General features: G+C 41.7%; 1 long non-coding RNA gene across 1 annotated transcript; it reads left to right on the top strand.

Moving 5' to 3' along the window:
• The first annotated feature begins 21,423 nt into the window (after positions 1–21,423).
• On the top strand, positions 21,424–22,342 carry LOC147312183 (uncharacterized). Its single transcript, XR_015125024.1, has 3 exons — positions 21,424–21,554; positions 21,753–21,839; positions 22,206–22,342. It is a non-coding gene; the product is annotated as an uncharacterized LOC147312183 (long non-coding RNA).
• The last annotated feature ends 227 nt before the right edge of the window (positions 22,343–22,569 follow it).

Genomic DNA, 22,569 nt, shown 5'->3' with positions numbered 1-22,569 from the left:
AGAGGCAGCGACATGGGTAGATAGCAGCAGGAGTGAGAACGTGCTGAAACGAGAGGGAAGATTCCTTTGTCCTCAGTAGCACCCCGCCATCATTACAATGTTTTACAAAATGGCTAAGGACCAGAGAGACGCAGTGCGGTCGGTCACGTCTGTTTCCTGCTGCTGATCTGCCTGAGTGCCGTCGCTACATCACCTCGCTCACAGAGACCCTATGGAGAACACTGACAGCATCAACACGATGCATTATTTATGCTCAAGCATCCTAAGAGACGCGTTCTCGTTGCAGCAGACAATAACTGCTCTCTCCGTCCAAGTAGCTCATGCAGATTATGATGTAACACATTAGATGGGTACGCTCGAAATTCAATATTTCACTGACAACCTTTTAGAGGTGGAGCATTTTTTCCTGTACTGGCACACAGCAATGCAATGTTCAGATATTTTATTTATAATATCTTATTATTTAAATAGTTGAAGGATTATTATTGATTTTATCTCAGGTAGAGAACACTTTTACTAGATTTTCAGAATAAAAGAGAAGTTTAAAAAACAATTATCATGTCTATATAATTACCAAAGCAACCTCTATGACTCTGTACTCTAAGAATTCCTATGAAATCATCAGCCAAAATGTTTGCCTGATGTCGTGCAGGTCCCCCGCATCACCAACACAGCATTTACACACTTAGTCCTGTGGTGTCTGGGGGATGTTGGCAGAAGGCCCTGAGAGTCCTGTCGTCTGATCCTGGGGCCTCTAAGCTGAGAGCTTCTTTGGTGCAGGGCTGCTCGATATAATGATATATATCGGACGACGATATCAAACGTCTGTCGTTTCATATTATACGCTATCGTTTGTTTTGTGGTGTCGCAAAATAAACCGTTTGCGGCAATATTTTTTCATCGTTCTGACGGTCACTGTAGTGGCTATATTCATTTTGTAATGTTCTCTCTTTCTCTCATATTTCAAACAACCACACTATGAATGGACAAGCGACGGTTTTATGCGTTGTCATCAGTGATGGGAATAACAGCGTTACTTTTTTCAGTAACGAGTAATCTAACTAATTACTGTTTCTATCGTTACAACGCCGTTACAGTTACTAACAACAAAATGCAGTCGCGTTACTATTTTTCAACAAACAGACGGTTGAAGCTGTGTTCAGCTTACCGCACCTTCAGTTGCAGGAAGTAGCTGTAAGTAATCTGGACGCTACAGCTTTAAGCAGCTGCGCGCTCCCGCAGACGGCGATCACTTTTTGGCAAAACACCTGGAGCTCAGGGGGCAAAACAACGACATGAGTGTTGCTGTTTGACTGAGGAAGAATAAAGTATCGTGGTAAGCCGATCACATGACCACTTCAAGATGACAAAGCAACAAGGTGACATATACCAGTTTATAAACTGTTGATAGGCCAGTAAAACCAGAGTCATGATGAACAATATACACGCCTGTTTTTCCTCAATAGTTTCGTCACGTTTACTGTCTAAGGACATAAAGTAAAAAAACAAAAAAAAACGCCCGTTCGTGTTGGTGGAAAAATGCACCATGTCGACCAATCAAACTATGATATGGCAACATGACATTTGGTTGTTTAAGAAGAGGTGGAAGACGGCGAGAGAGAGAGAGAGTTTTGAGATGTGAGAGATTTGTGACGTTTAGCGTGTTTGGAGTGTGTAGTTAATGTGTTGTCTTGTGTAGTTTCTCCCTTTGAAAACACAGCGTTCAGCTGAATAGACTCAACTTTCCACTGTTGCCTTCTGTTGTGCTGAAAAAGCCACAGTATCCGAGTGTTGTTGCCAAGATGCTGTGCTTGGGCTGCAGCAGTGCTTAGCTGACTGGCCCATCCAAACTAACATCAACATAAATACCAGGACTCGAGGTTCCCCAGAAAAACATTGCATTATAACGAGATGATCAATGGTAATCACTTCAGCTGTGCGGGTTTAATAATGTGGCTGATCAGTGTAAACGAGTGCTTTAGTTACAAAAAAAGAAAACGCTCTGACCTAATGCCAGAGTCTCATCAGTTCACTGAAAGAACTCGTATTAACTTTTGACCAACATTTATAAGTTAAATTTAGCCTCTCACTAATTAATTTGCAACCAGTTGTGCTGCAACTACATGGTGCTGGAGAAATCCCAGTGTCTGTGTCCTATTTCTATAGCAGATATATCAATTAAGGGCATAGTATGTCTGCAGGGTGCAATCAGGAGCTAGAGGACTGTTTTTAATTAACCACAATGTAGTTAAACCGTGTGAGTTTACTGCTGTAAAGACACATAAGAGCCCTAAGAGATGACACGCTGTAAAGATTAGTTGTTTAGACGAGGAATGAAACCTACTTTTAACTCAAAGCTGATAGGAAACGGCAAAGTGAATGGTTGGTGTCCTCATTTGTCTCCTGTATTGCTCTTTATGATGAAAACTAAATGTTAATGGAGCTAAAAGTCAAATTTGTGCATTCGTTACTACTTTGGTAAATATCATAATCTGGAAATCATGCGAGTAAATGCTTACATATTCATAATGAATCTTGGGAATGTACAGAAAAATCCAAGTACGTCCCCCAGAGAATAAACAGGATTATCATATTAAATGTGATGATGACAAAGCTCTGCGGACCTTCTGGATTAACACCACTCTGACCTTGTGACTGGACAAGCTTCTCATCATCGTACTTCCTCTCACCTCTTTCAACGTCCCACTCCTCGTACATGGCCTGAGAAGCCCAATAGCTGCAGTTATTATCTATTCAGTGCTTTGGCTTTGTAATTACATGAAGATATGAAAAGAAATCATAATGGAAGGTTTTTCCAAAAAAGTCGGAACACTGAGTAAAGTATAAATACAAGCCGGATGCAATGACTCACAAACCCATATTTTATTCACAATGAAACATGAGAACTCATCAGATGTTTAAACTGAGTCATTTTACTCGTTTGTGAAAAATATCTCATTTTGTATTAAATTTTAATGCAACACATCTAAAAAAAAGAAAAGCTGGGATGGAGACAACAAAGGCTGGAAAAGTACGTGGTCCTAAAAAGAAACAGCATGAGGGAAATTTTGCAGCTGATTAAGTGAACTGACAGCAGGCCAGTGACATGACCGGGACAAGCAGAGTTTCTCAGGAGTAAAGATGGGCATAGGTTCACCCCTCTGCAACAAACTGTGGAACAGCTTCAGAATAATGAATACTTGGACTTTCTCATCTACAGTGGGTAATATCATCAAAAGATGCTGAAAATTTCCAGGCTAGAAATCGATATTGGATGCTCGCGATCTTCAGGCTCTCAGGAGACACGGCATTAAAAACACACACAGTTCTATCATGGAAATCACTGCTTGGGCTCAGGAACACTTCAAATAATCAGCATCTACAAGCACAGTTGACTGCATCATCCTCAAATGCAGCTCTGTCATGTCAAGACGTTGTCAAATGTGAACATGACTCAGACTAGGGCTGCTCAATTAATCGAATTTTAATCACGATTATGATCTGGGCTTTCAACGATCATTAAAAATGACTGAGCCGATTATTAGCCCCTCCCTCGTTTATCCGCGACACCTTAAAGGCCGGTCCGTGAAAATATTGTCGGGCATAAACCGTCCGTGGCGCAAAAAAGGTTGGAGACCGCTGATTAAGAGGACCCGAGGGAAGCTCGGAAAGCTAAGCAGAAGTTATTTGGAGAGTGACTGCCGTTGGTTGAAAAGAGTTTAAAAAAAAAAAAAAAAACTTCAGTGGTGTTGCACACTATTTTATATTATTTTTTAAAGTCATTGTTAACCCTTTAAAGCCGGTCAGAGCAGCACGCTCCGTTTTGCGTAACTATTGTTAAATCCCTGTAGAACCTGAACCGTGTAAGCTAGCGCAATAATTTGTTTTGCATATGAAACCGGAGGAGTTGTACTTAAATCTGATGCCATCAGCTTGTCCTCGGTCACGGTTTCCTTCCACATATAGCTTTGCAAAAACTGCATAAAAAGCGCTTGCAGGAACAAAAACATAATACTCCAGAAACAGGCTTTGCCGATCCATCAGCTGTTCGTAACACTTCCCACAGTGAAACAGACGTCAGCGCGAACTGTCGCATGTCCGCCATTTCCTGTCCGAAACCGGAAGTGCGGAAAATGTCGTTTTTTACTTGTAGGCCTTAAAAGCCTATACTGGTCATGTTTGACTTTTCTGAATAGTTGCTGGGATGCTTAGAACTCGAACTGCACAGCTGGAAATAGTTTATTTTGATGCACCTGCTGTTTTCTTTGCAAATTTGCATCATTTTTCCTGCAGTATATAAAAATTGCTTTATCTCCAAAATCAAACTATGAAGACACACAAAATAAATTTCCTGTTGTAAACTATTTTTTGCAACTTTTTTGTATTTAAAGTTTTGAGGGATAAACCTCTTAAATTTCTCCAAGTAGAAATATATGTAAAAAAAACAAAAACGATTTTCAATTTTTTTTGTAGTTTATTGCACTTTTTTGCAATTAATGTAATTACTATGGACTTAATGCAGACATATTATTAAAATTTGGGCTATAACAGTTGTATTGATGTATAGCAACTTGAAATGCTCCCACAAATGGCACTACAACATGTAAAAAAATAATATAAGCTCTGGCGGACTTGGTCTTAAAGGGTTAAATAAATATCGTCAAATAATCGTGATCTCAATTTCAGTGAAAATAATCGTGATTATCATTTTTGCCAAAATCGAGCAGCCCTAACTCAGACGCTTCTCTGGGCCAAAGCTCTTTTAAAATGGACAAAGTGGAAAACATCTGTGGTCAAATTAATCAAAATTGGAAATTTGTTTTGGGAAACATGGACGCCACATCCTGCAGGCAATCAGCAGTTTTGCTTCTATCGAGACGACATCTGTCAGGGGAGGCCTCGAATATTTCTGCAAATAATGATAAACTAATAAAACAGCATGGCTTCACTTTAGAGTCTAGATACTGTACTGACCTTGTGATGGACTGAATGAGCTACTACGTCACTGATGTTAAGGCTGAAATTACACATTTTCTACACCTTAAATGGTCAACCCTCCTCCACCGTGCAGCTCAGCCAGGTGAGCTGAGCAGCTACGCAGCATCTTGATAGCACCAGTAAATTTGCAGTAGTTGTTACACAGTAACAGATTTTTACTGCGATCATAACAAAAAGTAATAAAGTGTTTTTTGGCAACAACCGTCAGCAGATTTGGGCTAATAATTATTCATTCATGATTCGCTCTGCTAGGGCGTCGTGGGACTTTAGGCTTTACAGTAGTTAGCTGTTCTTCCTCAAATACAGTCTGGCAACACTTCCTCTGGACCTGTCTTCAAGTTTGCACCAGTAATTTTGCTTAATTATGATAAATAACTAATTTCCAAGCTGTGTTTGTGTAACATTTGAACACGTTTGCTGTGTTATTGTGTTTCCAGCACCAGCTACTGCCTGTTCATATACACAAGTAACCTGTTTAACTCATTGTATTTAAGCTCAGAAACATTAAACTCTCTCAGTTATTTACCGGACGATGGTTATTTGGTCAAACAAAGCATTTTAAGATTACTAATATTTTACAAAACTGAACTGGGAACAGTGGAACTGGAACTGGCTATTTGTGAACAATTCAGTGAAACTGTAGTAAACACGTACGTCCAGGTTTCTCAACAACATGATTTGTATTTAAAGCCTCGTCATTTATTTAAGCTGACGCTTGCATGCATTTTATCTGGGTCCAATTTTGTCGACGGACTCGGTTTTCCTTCTCCGTCATCGAGCAGACGACAAATGGCCAATATGAGCCCATCCATCAGAAAATAATAAACACCTGTTAACAGAAATCATACATCCTTTAAATATGAATACGTTTGATTTATGCGCAGCCGAACTCCAAGGATTAATATGATTACAGTTATTAAACCAGCAGGATAATGAGTTATGGAAATTCTAACTCATGAAAGCTTCAGCAGACTGCCTATTATACATCATTCATAATCAGCTCCTCAGTGTACAGATCGGGTCGATTTATACCCCCACACAGTGCCACACCAGATGGCTAATATTTGGCATGCAGCAGCAGAGTGACAGGAGTTAAATTAGAGCATTGACATATTAACATTATTGTTGACACGAATAATCGCCAGAAAACCTAAAGCTTAAAGAAATGATTCGATTAATCACGTCTCATCATATTCATGACGGTAAACACAACAGCTGTTTTTAGGTTTCCTATAGAAGCAGAAGACACAAACTTAATATGCACCTTAAATGCAGCGTGAGCTTTGGGTGCTTAGACTTTCAGTGACGTGTAAAGGAACAGTAATGAATTTAAGAGTATACCTACTGTGGACTTTTACAAGCAACATCCAGGTTTTTACAGTAAGATGCTGCTGATGAGGATTGTCCTCCCTCGTGAATCATCCTTATAGAAAAATGAATGAGCCAAAGTTACAAACCATTTCAACAATGCATGCAAGATCAAGAGAGTTCAATGTGCCCGTCTCTACAGCACTTTGGGTTGATGTGCTGTAACTATAATAGACGTGACAGTCAATACAAAAAGGTGGCTGTTTGAGATATATGCTAGTAGAAAGATAGTAGGAGTATCGATCCCATCAAGCTAGTGTCAATCAAATGCCAAAATCAGCAATGGTATCAATACTATTGATATTTGGATCACTCCTCTATGGAGTCAAGCTGGCAGTGAAGAGCGACCTGTTTGTGATAATGCAGCGATTACTTGTGATAAGTCATGAAAAACTGCAAACTTGTTGCCATCTGTTGCAAATCTGCCACAAACAGGACAGAATTGTAAAATGACCAAGATGCTCAGCAGCCTTGCTGTAATATACGACTATAACCTGCATACAAGCAGGTGGCAGCCTGCTGAGTCTCCCGCTGCAGACATGTGTCTGACTGTAACTGTGTTAGCAGTCTCTCTGCTTTCATGAGAAAAGTTATTTGCAAAATAAATGTTTGCAAAACTTCCCCAATCTGTCTGAGAGTGACTGCAGCCAGTCCAGGTCGGACTGCTATTGGTTGCCTCCCACTTGGTGACCTACGCAGTATCCTTACGATCAAAGGTCGTCATCTAGAGGTTGTTTGGTTGGTTGAGTGTGTTGAGTGCTCAACCAGTGGGTGGTTGCTCCAATGAAAGACCAATTCATCTGCATCCCCCATCAAATTCTTTTACCACCAGTTGTTGGTTTATGCTCTAGTTAGCAAATAGTTAGCATGCAACAGGCTAATTTCCCACACCCACAATGTCAGCATTTAAGGCAACACTGTGCTTAATTGTACCACACCTAAAACTGCTCTCTGGACTGTTTACATTTGACCATGTGTGCAATCACATATTAAGGAAATGAATTTTCCAAGTTTATAAATCTACATCCAGCTGCAGCATGAACGCTAGCTTTTACTCAGACTCTCGATGATTTGTCTTTTTTCTTTTAAACGTTTGCTTCTAAAATAAATCTTAAATACGAGACGGAGTACGAAGAGCACAAACAGCAAATGTGAATGATGCACATCACCTAACACTTTATGGATTTTTACATGTGGCAATGCTGACATTTCTGCTGCTGGAAAAAGCAAAAAAAACAGCATTTGTCATCGTCTGAAACCAAGACTTCTTTGTTCCTTTTGTATTTGCTCACCAGCATAGCAAATGAATTTTTTTTAATATGGCATACACAAAAATAGATATGTTCCTGAAGAAAAAACTATCATTGGGAATATGTAAGGCAGTGTAGGAAAGTGTGTCGCTACGTGGTGTCAGTCTGTATGCAAATACAACTTCATTAGTTTGGGAGATCAGGAGAATGAGGTGAGGCTGCGATGTGTTATATTAGAATGGAAGGCACATGACAGTCCTATTTCCTTTGAGACTTTCCTGTTCACTGTCTTCTATTATATTAAACCAAATCAATTATCCCAAAGGCAGCAGCTATAATAGGAAGCTGGGTGGGCATTTTTAAACAGAGTAGGCTGGCTGCTCAAATCTAAATAAGCTGCATGTGATTACAATGATGAGGACACTGAAATCCTGTAATTGAGACACGCAACATTATGATTGCATACTGATTGAATATAATTAGCTTTGGCTTTTACTTTGTTTGCTAGCTTCCTTTAATTAAAAAAGATTTTTCTTTTTCTCTTTGTGGGAATGGATTCAAATTATCCGGGGATGTTTGATAAGTGATTAGCCTGGTAAGGCCTGCTAAGATAATTAATGGTCCAAAAATGTGCCGCAGTAGCCGAGCGGCTTCCCCTGTACGCGGCCGCAGCGGCTATAAATCTAGCTGTGCCCATGTTTAATCCATAACGAGTCAGGCCGCCTTAAAGGATGTATTTTCGCTCTTCTCCTTTAGTCATTTTCATTTCAAGCTTCTATGAGCCGCTGATAAGCAGCTTTGACACCCAGGTTAACATTGCTCTGAGAGGTTCATCATGAGCTGCGCTATAAATAGCTGCTGCAGTTACAACCTCATGCATGACTGCTATGCATACTTACTTCTAAACTCTGCTGTGGAGTTGTGTCCTGACACATCCCTTACATTTCCACTGCAGGTCTCCAAATGTGGCTGCCTGCCTGCAGTGAATATTAAGTCCATTCTCCTCCAGTGTCTCCGTGGGTGTAAGGCCTCGTCCTTGCAGAGCAGAGCACACTCCATCCCTGACAAGGGCTCCGCTTTTATCACCTGATGCAGTGAGAGCCAAATGAGGGTTCGGCCATGTTCAGCCATTTATCATCCGCGATCAGCGAGCAGCCACAGGGGCAGAAAGGACCTTGGCTGCGTGTACGCGCCCCCCCTCCCCGCCATTTGTTCTTAAAGGTTTAGTGTCACTACGGTCTGCTGCATTCTCTGCTGGGAAAACAAACATCAACACGGCGGCTTTGCTGATGCACTTTGGGGCTCGTGGCTCGGGCTTTTGCGTCCAAACATTCTGCATCTTGTGCAAAATACTCGCTCCGAGGTAAAAACGGATGATAATGATGAATGTGGCAAACGCGGTCAGAGTTAAATGGGGTGCTTATTTATAGGAGTGGGTTTTTATAATCGATTCATCGATTAAAATCGATTCTGGCTTGGATAACGTAAAATCGATTCATTAAAATCCTGAATCGATTTTTTAATATAAATTTATTTTGTCCGAAATGCCAGAATCTCTGGTGACATCTCACAACATTTCAAGAACCACCAAACAGTAAATGAGAGCAGGTACAGGGATTCTGCACATAGACTTAAACACACAGCGCGACCCGCGGATCAGAATCAGTTAGATGTCGCCTTTCTCACAGTCGGGGCTGAAAGCCGACAGCTCGCTGATTCTGATCTGTCGGCGCTTTGTGTTCACGCCCTTTATGCGCTGATTCTAAAGCTGTTAGTTTGATCTCTCTCCAAACAATATTGACCGAACCAGCAGCAAAAGAAGATTCAAACGCTTCACATAAACATCGTCATGAATTCACTCTTTTACTGTTTTGCTTCCATTGCGATGCGCAGCTCTCCCTCTCTCCCTCCCCCTCTCTCCCCCCCCCCTCTCTCGAACAGTTTCGCTTTCTTCATTATTCGCTTGCCTGTTACGCACAAGTCTACTGTTGCTTACAGGCTGTCGGCCGCTGTTTTTTCCCCTTTTACATTCTTCCGAAAAGAAAACCTCATTTCTGCTGTTCAATACTGAACAAATTGAAACTTTTTAAAATTATTCAAAATGCAAAATGCTTAGCCATGTCTCAATAAAACCGCTGTAACGTCAGAGGTAATGTTGATTAATTAATGGTTTTCTTTCGTTTTTGATGTACTGCAGAATATTTTTATAAAATCCCAGGCCAGGAAAATCACCTTCATGTTTTTCTGTGTTTTATCTTCAGCTACTTTGACACAAAGGCATCTGCTGTGATGCTCACACCTTGGATAAAGTCTTGCGAGTGTCAGCTTCCTTTTTATAGATACAAAAATATGTAAATGTCCTGATCTGAATTATATCTCTGACTGTCAAAATTTCCCAGATTTAAATCGAATCGAATTAAATCGAATCGTGGATCGAATCGATTCGGGACCTTGTGAATCGGAATTGAATCGATTCTAGAAATCAGTGACGATACCCAGCCCTACTTATTTAGTCTTCTTCCTGGCATCCATTCTGTTTGCCAGCTGTACTGTAGAGCGGAGCGTTCAACCAAGAAATGTCTGCGTCTCATAATCGATTGAGAAATTTGTACACGGCATAAAAAGTTACTTGCGAGTCATTTTGACAAACAGTGCTGCTTTGTAAGATATTCAATAGCCCTAAATTGAACACGTTGGATTACTGCACAAGCCCACACTGTTCTACAAGCTTTTTTGGGGGGTGTTTGATGAATGTGCGCAGAAAACCACCTCCAGAAAGAAAGTAGTTGCTGTTCTCAGCTTGAACAACGAGGAGGAGAGGAAGGTAAATGAGTTGCTTTCCCCTCACATTTTCCTAAAAATAAGGGGGTGTGTATCTCATTTGTGCTGAGGAGAGGGTTGGTATTCTCTTTCATCTGCCTCATTGGCAACACAGCTCCACTCCCTTCGTAATAGCATGTTTGCACTCACCCTCTGACATACTCTTAAACATACAGTGGGGCAAAAAAGTATTTAGTCAGCCACCGATTGTGCAAGTTCCCCCGCTTAAAATGATGACAGAGGTCAGTAATTTGCACCAGAGGTACACTTCAACTGTGAGAGACAGAATGTGAAAAAAAAAAATCCATGAATCCACATGGTAGGATTTGTAAAGAATTTATTGGTAAATCAGGGTGGAAAATAAGTATTTGGTCACCTCAAACAAGGAAAATCTCTGGCTCTCACAGACCTGTAACGTCTTCTGTAAGAAGCTTTTCTGTCCCCCACTCGTTACCTGTATGAATGGCACCTGTTTGAACCCATCATCTGTATAAAAGACACCTGTCCACAGCCTCAAACAGTCAGACTCCAAACTCCGCCATGGCCAAGACCAAAGAGCTTTCGAAGGACACCAGGAAAAGTATTGTAGACCTGCACCAGACTGGGAAGAGTGAATCTACAATAGGCAAGCAGCTTGGTGTGAAAAAATCAACTGTGGGAGCAATCATCAGAAAATGGAAGACATACAAGACCACTGATAATCTCCCTCGATCTGGGGCTCCACGCAAGATCTCATCCCGTGGGGTCAAAATGATCATGAGAACGGTGAGCAAAGATCCCAGAACCACACGGGGGGACCTGGTGAATGACCTGCAGAGAGCTGGGACCAAAGTAACAAAGGTCACCATCAGTAACACACTACAACGGCAGGGAATCAAATCCCGCAGTGCCAGACGTGTTCCGCTGCTGAAGCCAGTGCATGTCCAGGCCCGTCTGAAGTTTGCCAGAGAGCACATGGATGATACAGCAGAGGATTGGGAGAATGTCATGTGGTCAGATGAAACCAAAGTAGAACTTTTTGGTATAAACTCAACTCGTCGTGTTTGGAGGAAGAAGAATACTGAGTTGCATCCCAAGAACACCATACCTACTGTGAAGCATGGGGGTGGAAACATCATGCTATGGGGCTGTTTTTCTGCCAAGGGGACAGGACGACTGATCCGTGTTAAGGACAGAATGAATGGGGCCATGTATCGTGAGATTTTGAGCCAAAACCTCCTTCCATCAGTGAGAACTTTGAAGATGAAACGAGGCTGGGTCTTCCAACATGACAATGATCCAAAACACACCGCCCGGGCAACAAAGGAGTGGCTCCGTAAGAAGCATTTGAAAGTCCTGGAGTGGCCTAGCCAGTCTCCAGACCTCAACCCCATAGAAAATCTGTGGCGGGAGTTGAAAGTCCGTGTTGCTCGGCGACAGCCCCAAAACATCACTGCTCTCGAGAAGATCTGCATGGAGGAATGGGCCAAAATACCAGCTACTGTGTGTGCAAACCTGGTAAAGACCTATAGTAAACGTTTGACCTCTGTTATTGCCAACAAAGGTTATGTTACAAAGTATTGAGTTGTATTTTTGTTATTGACCAAATACTTATTTTCCACCCTGATTTACCAATAAATTCTTTACAAATCCTAAAATGTGCTTTTAAATTAAACACGACTTATTTGCAAACTTTCACCAATCTGTCTGAGAGAGATGGCAGTCAGGACTGGGACTGTTTGCAGATGGGTCCCTCCCCTGCAACGCCCTCAGCCTCTGAGAGCATCACAGCTGCATCGAGTTACTGAACAATCACCGACCTTTTCCTAGTCGCAAGGAGGCCGCCTTTCCATTTTTAGTGTAACTAAGCCAGTACTTCAAAATAACAGTCAGTGCCCAGATGTGTTTCAAGACGGCTGGCACACAGTCAGGCGTGTTGTTGGCCTTTTCTTTTCCTAGTATGGTTTAATAATTTTACATTATATACACGTGTGTGTGTGTGTGTGTGTGTGCATGATAATTCCCTGCTACCCAGCTCAAATGTTAGCATGCTGCTCTGCCAAATAAAGGTGGTGATTATCACCTGGCTTGTTTGGCTGATTAGCATTTTGTTTGAGCTTAAATTAATTTTAGAGTGTGAGCTTTTTACAGCAGCAGATGGTGTGCCTTCTTTCTGTTCCATTTATTCTTGTCGTATTTCATTCTATTAGTACAAAATTAAGGGAAAAAAAGCATTATTATGTTTCGTGCCAGTGCAACTGGTATTTGTTTTAGCAAATCCAAAGCAGAGTTTACTGAAGTATGGAAAACTGTTCCACGTTTATGAACAACTATTTTCAGACCTCGTGAAACTTGTTTTCTAACTTCTGAAGTGAGAACTTGTACCTGTGTGGAGTAATCTGTTCTGTATTTTTAGCAGCTCATGCCTCCGTCTTCACCATTTTGAATTAGAATAACAAAGGCCAGATGATTTATTTCTGCTCCTTTTGTAGAGCTTTCTTTTCTCCTACCTGTGTTCAGGAGAAAAGAGTGATGCAATGGGCTGATATCAACATCTGTGCATCCGTGAAGACAGTGCTGCCCAGATAAGACGCTCACAAGTGTAGAGAGGAGAGCTGTGCCATGGGGAGAGATATGCAGCACAGACAGATAAAGAGAAAAGCATGAAAAGAAAAGGTTGCTGCGAGAAATGGAACGGATAGTAACTTTACAATGACCTTAATGCAGATGCTGCATAAAAGATTTAAACACACAACCACTTCAGCTAAGAGCAGCATTGCTGTTTGCTTTATACACACTCCAGGCTGTCCTTGTTCGAAGTATTGTTGGTTAGAAACAGACATTATTTTTGTTTGTGCAAATTGCAATGGATCAATTTTCTTGAATGCCTGTCCTCCTTTGCAAGTCCCACAATGGAAGCAATTTAGACGTATTATGCAAATACCACTCCCGATAAACACTGTGGTAAGCTTCAGAAATGTCTTGGAAAACATACTTAAGTGGGCAACAAAATATGATCACGTTCCATTTTGTCAACATTTTTGTTTTTTGTATCTGTAATTTTTCTTCCCAAATAAAAAAGCAGCGTTATATGCCCCCGTTTTACACCTCTACTATAATTACCAGCTCCAAAAACACTGGGACACTATAACGTGTAGAAAGAGAACGCAGCCATATTTTATCCACAATGAAACACAGAAAACACATCGAATGTTTACGATGAAAAAATGAAGCATTTTGAATTTGATGGCGTGGGGATGCATGTCATGGTAATTAATGTTTTTTAACTGTTTGCACGGCATACATCCTTAATGCACTTTAATAACTGGAGAATTGGGTGCACGTGTTTGAACTGGTTTTGCATTTACTCTGGCACTGACCGGATTGACCAATGCTCGGCTGTTTACTGAGCTCTTTAGACTTTTCCATTGTTCTGAGGATGAGAACTGTAGACTGACACAAGCTGTGAAGGTCTCTCAGAGATCACCAGTAACCAAACACCAGTTATTCAGACATGTCACAACTTTGCAAACTGGCCATAAACTGGAAACAACAATGTCACTGCCCACAAAGAACTAAGAGCCATGGACTGTGTCAAAAAGCCTCTGCGCCAACACCGACACCTTTAGCTCCAATGAAACTTGCAGCTCCCCACAAAGCCAAACGTCTTCTTTTTATGGCCAGAACACACAAAGATCGAGCTATTTAGCCAGAGGTATGGTCAGAGGAGTCTGGAGGCAAACACCTCTGCGTTACTGGTACATTGCACAAACCTGACGGAATAGTCTAGGACGACGAACTTCACCTCAAATCAACAGTTAGATGGTTAAAACTTGAACACAACTGAGTGCTCCAACAGGACAATTATCACGAACCAAGGATAGAGCAGGCTAACATTAAGCTTCGCGATTATCTTCCCAAAACTCTTACGTCAACCCGAAACATCTGAAGAGACCAGCTGTTGGACATTTGAGTGACGAATCTTGTTTTATTCTTGCCTGGTGAAAAATTCTTGCTCTAAAACTTGAACACAGTTCAAAGCATTGATGGTGCCTTTCCAGATTTGCTAACTAATACATCCCACACCATCAGAGGTCCAGGCGTTAGAACTGAGCACAGGCAGTTCCACAGTTTTCCACTTTGCCTCTATCCATTTTAAATCAGCGGTGGTCCAGAGAAGTGTTCCTTAGCCCATGCAGTGATTTCCACGATTCAATCATCACAGTTTTAAATCCAGTGCTGCGTAAAGTCTAGAAGATCATGGGCCTTGTCACTTGCACACAGAGAAGTCTCCAGATTCTTTGACTCTTTTGATGATATTATCTACTAGAAATGACTGGATATTGAAAGACTTCTCAATTCTACATTTAGAAACATTATTCTAAAATCTTTCCTTGATTCTCAGCATTCTGGTGCCCCTGTACCAACATGCAAATTCAAAATAAGCTAAAATCTTATGTATCCTCTCACATGGAGAGGTGGGGCCTACCTGTGCCGCCACTTAAGGGCAGAGCCGTCCTTTCCTCGTACCTTCACATCCTGTCACCAGGACCAGCTGTGGCTGCCACCTTCCTCCACATTGTTTTGTCTGCTATGGTGATAAACTGGTTCACCCAGTCTAGTCTTTGTACTTGTGCTTTCCATTCTGGAATCCTCTCTCCTTGCTTGCTTCCAAGATACCTACCAGAGGTTTGTTGCGCGTCCCTTGAAGTCCTTACCTCTGTCCCAATATGGAGTGAGAAACAAAGACTCACCTGTTGTTTAAAGGTTTACAGGTAAGCACCTCAAGTTACCCAGAAGTCTGCTTGAGGCTTTTAACCATTTGCAAATGACCATAATCAGCCAGCACTGGCTAATAACCAGTTTCCCTCCAGTTACCTGGCTGTTTTTTGTTAATTCCTTGAGTTCTATAAATAAACCTTGCGAGTCTGATCACTGCAAAAACATCACACTGCGAATAAAATATGAGATTGCAAATCATTGCATTCTGTTTTTATTTCAGTTTTCCTCATCATCCCAACATTTTTGGAATTTGAATTGCACATAAAAAATATCTTTCTCTATCCTGCTACACCCACCACTCTGTTTCTTAGTAAATATTAAAATGTGCTAATACAGTACCGTGTGTTCTGTTTTGCTCTCCAGGCTCTGTGGGCCACAGGTTTAGGCTTATCTGCTATCAGCTGGTGAACCTGTGGAGCTGCAGCCAAGTGCAGACCACTGCCAGCTAACAAGGAGCGTGTACGAAGAGAATCTGTGTCCTGACTTTGTGAAAAAATCCTTTTCGTGCTGTTGCCAGGGAGCTTGTCGTCCTGTTGTTTCGATTTTAACAGATTTCTCAGGAAACGTTTGAGGAGCCGTTTCGGTTCCTTCTGTTTTCTCTTTTTTGAGTTGTTGGGAACTGCAACGTCAGTAATTTTGGGTGGAAGATTTTACAGTGTTTTGGCCTCTGCTTTCATATTTGACAATAAAAAAACAAATAAGCCTAAAAATGGCACTGAAGGCAATTTATAAGATTTGATCTGAATATGCAGAAGTAATTCTGTCCTACTATAGACTACGATATAACAGAAATCAAGTTTAGACACTAAATTAAATTCAATTGTTTTTGTTGTTGTATGTTGGGGGTTGACCCTCACGTGTTTGGACCCTTGACTCTGAACACTGTGAAACATTCACAGTCAGCAGTGCTTTGCTAGCATTTCTATGATCAGCTAGAACATTTCTCCCAAAAACAGACCGATGGAGAGGGCTGTGCGCTGCGTTTACTCTGAGTAAATGATAAATGTAAATGAGGGCGACTACAAAAGAAAAAAAATAAAGTAGGTCATTGCAGTCAATTCTATAAGAAGCTAGGATGCCATTAACTTCAAAGAAAAACCAGGCTTGAAAACTATACGAACTAAGAAACTACTCTGCACAAGCCCATAGTGAAGCTATCAGAGCACGTAACAGAAAAGAGTGAACGGCAATCAAAGGACTCGTTAGGTATTCGTGCAACTGCTCGATGCAAAGAGGGTTTGGACTTTATTTAACCATATTTAAAACGTGTGGAGAAATGCTGCGGTTCAGCAACAGCGTAACGGACGAGCACCGATCGATTGAAAGCTGCACATCCCTTGATGACCGCTGATAATCACAGCACCGTTTTCATTGGATGGCAGAATGGCGACCTGTCTTCATCAGAACCGAGACGTTACTGTCACACCTTCTGTGGAAATACGACACGCTGCAAAAATAATGGAAGGAACAGACCGGAGGGAGGCACGTTGTTGCCGTGCAGCACGGGTACCTCACAACAAGGAGGTTCTAGGTTTGAATCTCCTGGTCAGCGGGGGCTTGTTCTCTCTTTTTCTCTTCGCCTGTGGCCTTCCTCTCACAGTCCAAAGTGCGCTTGTTGTGTTAACTTGCGAATCTAAATCTGCTGCAGGCATGGATGTGAGTGTGAACGCCTGCCTCTGTGCGTTAGCTCTGTGACTGGCCACCTGTCCAGGGTGTACGTCAGCTGGGATAGACTCTACCTCCCCCGAGGACCCTGAATTAGATATCGGTTGAGAAAACAGGTTGACTGAAGTTAAATGGATGCTTCAGTCAAACAGCAAAACAGATGGAACTCTTCAGAGAAAAGGAGGGTTAGCAGAAATCAAAGCTAGTACATAACCATTACAAAAGAAGGCGAGAACATCCTGGTCATTCATTTTAAAGTCATTGAGCAGTGTTGGAGCAACAAAGACCCGGGAATTCCACACAGGTGTCCCGACTTACTCCTGTTTCTCCTACAGGCGTCCTCTGACACATGGCATACTTGTCATGGCTGTGGCGGCTCATCAATAAGGTCACGGAGCAGCAATACAGATGCTGGGTGAGGTCTCGGTCCTGGAGAGAGGAGGTAATCAGAGTCTCTGCAGGGGAGCAGGCTGTCTAGTAAGACTCTATCTGCATGCGCTCACACAAATACATGCACTGTATACGCTCCTACATAGCCAGCAAACAGGAAGGAGAAACAGGATAAATTTAGATCTGTAGAACTTCGAATTGTAAACAGTTAGCATGCTGTATATTCTCAACAAGTGGAAATAGGAACAGAGAGCTCCAGACTCCAGCACAAGCCCTTTTTAAGGCCATAAACCTCGTTTGTGTTTAAAAAAAGAAGTCTTAAAATTTTCTTTACCGAGCCGTCAACAAAGCTCGTGTCCCACGGAAAAAACTGACGTGAGGTCAAATTCATTCAAGGATTTACTCAGGACGTCTGCTCCATCAATGCCTGTGTAAGCTAGCATTAGCAGCGTGTAAAGATATAAAGGGATGAAAGACACACTTACAATGTGATTCAATCAGCAGTAAAACACTCTCAACTGTGAACATGCTGTAAACTCACAGAAAATATAGTCTTGTGGCAAGATAGTGCTGCTTGGCAATAACACACACACACACACACACACACACACACACACACACACACACACACACACACACACACACACACTTATAAGTTTCTTCACTGTCATCAAAATGTAATATTGCGCAATTCACAAAGAGGACAAGGACATTTGTAAGTTAAGGGGATGGAATTGAATTTATATCAATAAAAAATGACACAAAAGATTTATCAGGTAAATTCTTTAAGCTTATGAGTCATCAGACTCTACGACCTCACCGTGACCTGGATATTTGTGTATTTCAAGTCCGACTCGGGGGGGAAACGATGCAGTTTCATTACTCTTACACTGTGACGAATATCTGGCCACTCACAAAACTTTACCTGGCCTCAGTGATCGATACTTAATTACGCCAGCTTTTCCTGGTTTTGTGGATTATTGGTTGGGGGGAGAGCAGCTTGTTTGAGAAGCCAGTGAAAACCAGCAAGCTTATAAAGACAGAAACTGTGTGAGCGATCAGTAATGCATCATTGCTCAGCAGTCGATAGTAACAAACTGCCTTGAATCAAGTGTAACGACATTAGAGGCAGAGAATAGGGAGGGATGGCAGATGCTTAGTTTGTTACCCAGCCTGCATTTGATGTAGCTATGTCAGCCAAGCCACAATTATGCTGTAATGTTCCTGGCAAACAGTGGGCAGGCCAATTAATAATCCAGAAAACATATGCTTCTGTTTGCAGCTTTAAAGTTTATTGTAGGAATTGTGATTTATAAAAAAAGAGGCAAGAATTTATGTATAAAGTCAGCAAAAAACCAAAAAACCATGAAGAGTTTATCTAAAATATGCTATAAATCTATTATGGCTATATGTGCTATACAATATACTTATGTTGGTTATGAGATTGCGCTCTAGTGCCGACACAGTCTGGGAGCGTGTGAGCATGATCGCCGGGGGCAACCATGAAAGTTTTAGGGCTATTGGTGCAGCCAGCGGATGAAATGCTAACACTAATAAAAACTGTCATTAATCCCTTTTGATTATTTAATCAATGACGACGCAGTGCATGTCAGCAAATGCAAACACGATTAGTCAATAGTCCTCAGACCACGAGCATCGACACTAAAAGGACTCTGGTACCAAAAATATCGTCTCTACCTAACAGATCCTGAATATTCATATGCAGAAAATATTTATAGAAATTAATATCATCAGGAAATATTTGGTCTTTAATGGAATATTTTAAAAGCTGTGGGCTGGATTACCCTGAAATGTGTCCTCTGGTACCCACAAAGAAATAGTTACAGCCTCTGACTTTTCATCCACCTGTAGCTTAAAGTCTTAAGTTGGTCCCAGAACATTCAAATAATCTGACTGATACTCTGGCAAAGAATTTGACAGATATACTTTTGGTCCCGGACGTTCTGTCCTATAAAATTGATGATAATATTCAAACAGAGCAAAGGACCTGCATGTGCCCATCAGGTAACCATCGCTCATTAAGGTAACTGGCTGCTAGTAGCTGCCAGGGTCAATGTAACATCAGTCCCTGAAGGCCCCTCATGTAGGCCTAAAGGATAGTCAGTGACACCCTCCAGTCCCCAGGGAATGGTTGGAGCGTCTCTAACTGGTTTGAGAGTAGATGAAGGTTGCAGCAGTTGTTAGCATGAAATTATTCAAAAAAGATGAATATAGTGCAGCACTAAAAACCTCCCTGTGATTGCTTCGGTTGATAGCAGGTTTCTGCCATCACCAATAGTTTGCATTAGAAAGGTCGGCTAACTTGCAAACGTCTATTCACCGAGCTGTACTGAAACTGTGAAAAGTAGAAGAGAAATCGGAAACAGAAACTGTTCTAAATAATAAATGCTGTCCCTGTTAAAACATGTTCGCAGCAGTGGTTAGATCCAGTTTCTGGTCTAAAGACTAAGTGACGAGTGTTTGCAGCCAGTTTGGTGTCTCCATGTTAAGTATGGGCGGCTACAGTAACCTGCTTTTGGTGCAGAGCTCTCTTTGCAACCAGTTTCACCCAGTAACAGCCAGCAGCCTCTTGCAACTACTTGCCAGGTAGCCTTTTTCTCACTTTGTTGCTTCCTCTTGTTTTGGCACACCCCTGTTGTAAATTGCAAATACCTGATGACACTGACACACAGCCTGCATAAAAAACGTGCTCCGGGACCTTAATTACAAGAAACAAGAAGCTTGAAAAGCCTGTCCCATTTTATGCATCTATGTCCAGCTGTAATATGTTTGATATGAATATGCGACTGTCCATCGCCCTGTGAGTAACGTCTTCTGTAAATAAGCTATAGTAAAGATTATCCCCATCATCAACCTGTTTTTCTAATGTCTCCGCACTCTCAAGGACGAAGGAGGAAGTTAATAAGACTCATTTAGCACAATGCAGGAATTGAAGGCTCACCAGAATGCAAAGATAATGAGATAATAAGGTTGCTTTGCAGTAGATAAACATCCAGTAAATATCACTGGCTGTCACAGGTGTTTTTGCATAGACCGTGTTTAATCAGCACTCATCAACATTCACAATGCAAAGGGGCCGTCCTTAGGAATTTAAAGAAGGGTAAAAGATGTGGCTGCTGGTAAACTAAAGCACTGCAGCTACAAATCTATCCACCTATAAACCTGCACTCATGACTCTAATGTATGATGCTAATGTAGGCAAGTTTCTTCTTTGTCCTGCTGGAAATCTGTGAGACGTGCTGTGACGCTGGACCGGCGCCGGTGTTTGTTCATCAAGCGGAAATAAGAAAGCTCTTTTTTAGTCTTGGCAACTGGACTCGACTGATGTCAGGAGCATAATGTGGTAGTCATTATCCAAAGGCTAAACACACACGCCTGCATCAGATCAATTACAGATGACTTTGATTTGTTTGCTTATTTCTCAAATGTGCGTCCTGTCGTGTTGTGATGTGACTGATTTATACACAAAAAGGTGCAGATTGCACTTGGCAGTGGTGGATTTATGTATTTGGATTGGAAACCAGAGCAGTTAGAGAATAGCTGTGACTGCAGGTTGGTAAGTTTAGCTTTTCTGCTGCTTTGCACGTTGACAACTTGAATTTAGATTCATCGCTCAACACGAGAAAAAATTATACCGGACCGACCGAACCACCCCCACCTGGCTGAGCAGCGCCGGAGCAACGTATCGAGCAGTCAGCTCTTATCCAGTCAATAGATTTTTAGCAACTGTGGCTATGCTTGTCAGCTTTAGCTGATTTCCTGACATATTTCCTCAGTGTCTCCTGGCTCATCTACAGTTGTCAGTTCTCCAGACGTGGCTGTTGAAGCCATGCCCCTGGCCGTTCATTTAATTCCCAGTACAGCGTGTCTATTTTTTTCTTACCTGGACTGGAGCCAGTCCTGTCAGTCCTGATGTCTTCATTGCCCAGAGTGGCTCTGTCTATCTGGCTCAGGCCTCGGTGCATTACATTTCCCCCGTCTCCCTCTGTCCCTCTGCTTTCGAGTCTCTGACCTCTCTTTATTTCGCTCTCGGTCTCCCTCTCCTCTTCTATTCAATCTTTTCCACTTTCTTAGCTCTATTTTGACAGTCAGCCTCTCTTGCACAACCCTACCTTTTCTTTTTGAACTCTTGCAGCACTCCCAGCTGTGGCCCGGCAGCGCCGCAGCAGTGCCACGTCGGGCCCTGTCAGACATATGGAGAACGCAGTGGACCAAAAGCTGGGTCACTTCAGCTGCAGAGCGCCAGCGACGCATAACAAATAAAGATGTTATGGAGCTAAGGTAAATTTGTCACAAGTGACATAAAACACTCGCTCTGGCACCTGGGATGAAATAGGTTGTTTTCTATAAAGATCACACTCAGTCATTTTCAGCCTCAGCTTCTCTGTATTCTCTCTCAGAATAGCAAAGCTGATGCAAATCAATAAAGTAATTTTCCCCCAGACTTGTCGTAATTAACAATCTGCCACGTGTGCTCAGGGGAACTGCGGCATTTGAATAGAAGCGACTTCCAGCTGCTGTGATTTAAGAAGTTTAAGACAGGAAGGCGAGAGGAGCTCTCTATGAGTAAGCATTTCACTAATGCGTTTATCATCTGTGTCCTTACAACTGATCTAAGCTGACATTGTGCTAACGTTTCTATTTAAGTGGAACTTTTCTCCTCAAGAGTCCTTTACTCTTACGAATTAATTTGCTCCAGGTAATCAAAAACGATGCCGGGTTATCGTTCTGCTGGCTAGTTTTTAAAAAGGAACAATAGAAGGAAAAAATCAATTTTTCTGATTTTAAGTTTCAAATTAGAACGAATGCTATAATTTTTTAAATACTGACATGACGGCAGAGGGATTGAATATGATTGTTAACGCACTTCTGGTAAAAAATATAAAACAGTATAGAGACTAACGTATTTCTACCTGTATATATTCCCTCAAGGGGTGCAAAAGGAATCTCCGGGGTTGAAAATCTGCAGTTCCTCTAATGACCACTTGAGGCCGACTCCAAAACTGAGTAAATCCACACCAGCTTCTATGTCACAACGCCTGCTTCACACTGTGGATTCATTGTAGCCGACTGGAGTCACTGAAGTGGAACGTTTGTCCACGCTGGTGTTGAGTTAATCTGAAAAATCTGCCTGCTAAATAAATCAGTGTTTCATGTTTAATTAGTAACATTATAGTATTTTGTTAGCTTTTATTTGGCACAAATAAGTCTAAAAACAACCAGCGCATGTGTGTGAATGATTATATTTATAGTCAGTAAGCTAACGTCTAAGTCTTCTAGTTTCACTACTTTTTTC

Source organism: Aulonocara sp. 'chitande type north' Nkhata Bay, linkage group LG15 (genome assembly GCF_057382095.1).
Source record: "Aulonocara sp. 'chitande type north' Nkhata Bay isolate Kocher_YH1m ecotype deep benthic linkage group LG15, A_spYH_male_GT1.1, whole genome shotgun sequence".
Lineage (NCBI taxonomy): Eukaryota > Metazoa > Chordata > Actinopteri > Cichliformes > Cichlidae > Aulonocara > Aulonocara sp. 'chitande type north' Nkhata Bay.
The sequence above is the reverse complement of the archived record's forward strand: the minus strand, read 5'-3'. Positions and strand labels throughout refer to the sequence as shown.